The 2,550-nt window shown below is 34.3% G+C and overlaps 1 non-coding gene across 1 annotated transcript; it reads left to right on the forward strand.

Moving 5' to 3' along the window:
• The first annotated feature begins 214 nt into the window (after positions 1-214).
• LOC121208972 (small nucleolar RNA R71) lies at positions 215-321 on the forward strand. Its single transcript, XR_005904092.1, has one exon. It is a non-coding gene; the product is annotated as a small nucleolar RNA R71 (small nucleolar RNA).
• The last annotated feature ends 2,229 nt before the right edge of the window (positions 322-2,550 follow it).

A 2,550-nucleotide genomic window follows, 5' to 3' on the forward strand; every position in this document is an offset into this window, starting at 1 on the left:
TGAGCGCATCCACTTCTTGTACTTCTACTACTCATCTTTCTGAAGTTGTTCGATTGGTTGGCCATTGATAGTTGTTACTGGTTATTCTCTCGATAATGTCATAAGTCTCATTATAATACCTAGAAAGGAGAGCACCACTCATAGAAGCATTTACCACCATCCTAGTGTGTGCGTTGAGACCATTATAAAATGTCTCTAGCTGGATACAATGCGAAATCCAATGGTGAGGGCATTTGTATAGTAACTCTTTAAATCTTTCTCATGCCTTGTATAGAGATTCATCATTCATTTGCTGAAAACTAGTAATCTCAAGCTGTAATTTAGTATTTTTTTTCTAGGTGGGAAATACTTAACCAGAATGCATTCCATTAATTCTTCCCATGTAGAAATTGAACCAAGTGGTAATGAAATATGTCATGCTCGTGCTCTATCTCACAACAAGTATGGAAACAACTTTGACCTCAATGCGTCTTCGATTACCCCAGTTATTTTGAAGGAATCACTCACCTCCATGAACAGTCAGAGGTGAAGGTTTGGATCTTCTATAGGCATTCCACTAAATCCCAAGGTCTGAAGCATCTGAAACATAACAGGCATCAACTAGAACTGAGGTGCCTCAATTTTAGGTTTAACAATGTCTGGATTGAGTTCATTGAAAAGAGGCACAACGTATTTTCTTATCGCTCGATCCTTGTCATCAGCAACAAGGATTGGGTTTTGAGCGTTAGCAGGCTCATTTCCTTGACCTTGGTTTTTATTCATTTATGTAGTTTATCTTTGAGCTGTTTGACTTCTTATTTTTCAGAAGGTTCATTCAATTACAGGTTCAACTGAAAGTATGAAACAACCTAATTTTGGGCCTAGTCAAAATAGGGTTTCAAAACCATTATTCCGGGGCTATAGAAATTATTTTTAATGTTATTTTATGTGTTGTGGAATGATTATATGAGTGCATGAAAATTTTGGAGAAATAATTTTAGCGATTTCATGCTTAATTACGAAAAAGGACTAAATTGTATAAAGGAAAAAAGTTTTATTTTGCTAGCTAAATATGTTAAATAGCTAGAGAACCAAAATTTGGGGTGTTTAAAGTGTAAATAGACCCTAAATAGGGTGCTTGGCTAGCCACAGAGAGAAAGATTTTGAAAAGTCAAAGTTTGTGGGTATTAGGTAGCTTATTTAGCATTAAAATAAAAAAAAAAGAAAAAGATGTTATCTTTTCATCTTTCTTCCTTCCCCCATTGAAAATACCAGCAAAATAAGGGTTTTGAAAGCTCAAAATTTTAGCAACTTCCATCCCTTGCACGTAAGTGATTTTAATGATCATTTTTGTTGATTTTTGTGTTTTTAGGACTCTTGTAGCATGAGCTAGCTAATGGGGGGATTATTTTGCAAAATTTTTGAAAGTCTAGGGTTTTTCCATGTGAATCTTTATGTTGTTTGATGATTTTTTATGGAAGAAAATGAGTCATGGTTGTGTAATAAACAACTTTTGTGAAGGGATTTTCATGAAAACACCTAAAATGGACCATTTTGTAATGATGGCAAAATGAGTGATAAGTATGAGTAATAATGAGAATTGTGGGCTACTCCTAGTAGAAAAAGAATTCGGCTAGGCTTGGGTAGTGAGGAAATTTGATAAAAATCGATTTATGAGCCTAGAATAAAATCGTAAATTTGTGAAAGTCTAGGGGAAAAATGGTCATTTTGCCAAAGTATAAATTATGAAATGTATTGGTTAATATGATGATTAAAATAGTGGGTTTTATCATTATAGATTAAGAAAATCGTGATTCGAGCTTAAATCGAAAAGCACGAGGTTATGGACTAAAATGGAATAATTGGCTGAAATTTTCCTTCGAGGTAAGTTCATGTGATAATAATAATGCAATGTTATAATTGAATATTAAATGTTTTATTGTTATTATCATATAAATTGTATGATTGATTATATGGATATTTTTAACGAAGATTCGACAAGTAAGTACATAAGCAAATAATGTGATGTTGTAGCATATTTTAAGGCTTTGATAATATGTACATTTAAATGTTTTATTGCTATCATGAAAGTATGAAATGTATGATGGAAGAATAAATGAAGTTATGAGCAAGTGCATCGACATTGAGTTAGAAAAGGAACCCGTTTGAACCTCAGGAATAGTATAGGATACACGGGATATGTCATGAGAAATAATGTGGTCTGAACTCATGGGTTGTGTCTGAGTTCATGAGATAAGTGATATATGTAATATGGGTCCGGGTGCTAACTATGTGATCAGGCCTGTGAGTAACTCACTGAGCGAGCATATCATGTTAATGCTTTGGTGTCCAGGTTCTGACTTTGTGTACAGACCCTTGAGTAACTCAAATGCGAGCCTTACATAATATGTGGTAGCTTTAGCTACATACGTTACGTGCTATGAGTTGGTTCTAGCTGCATATATGGCACTATGTGCAAGTTTTCGTGTATCCATTAGTATTCCTAGTGTTCAACGTGTAATTCAAGGAAGGATTTGATGATGGTCCCAATGAGGTATGTCGTTGGTGAGA

Source organism: Gossypium hirsutum, chromosome A10 (genome assembly GCF_007990345.1).
Source record: "Gossypium hirsutum isolate 1008001.06 chromosome A10, Gossypium_hirsutum_v2.1, whole genome shotgun sequence".
Taxonomy (NCBI): Eukaryota; Viridiplantae; Streptophyta; class Magnoliopsida; order Malvales; family Malvaceae; genus Gossypium; species Gossypium hirsutum.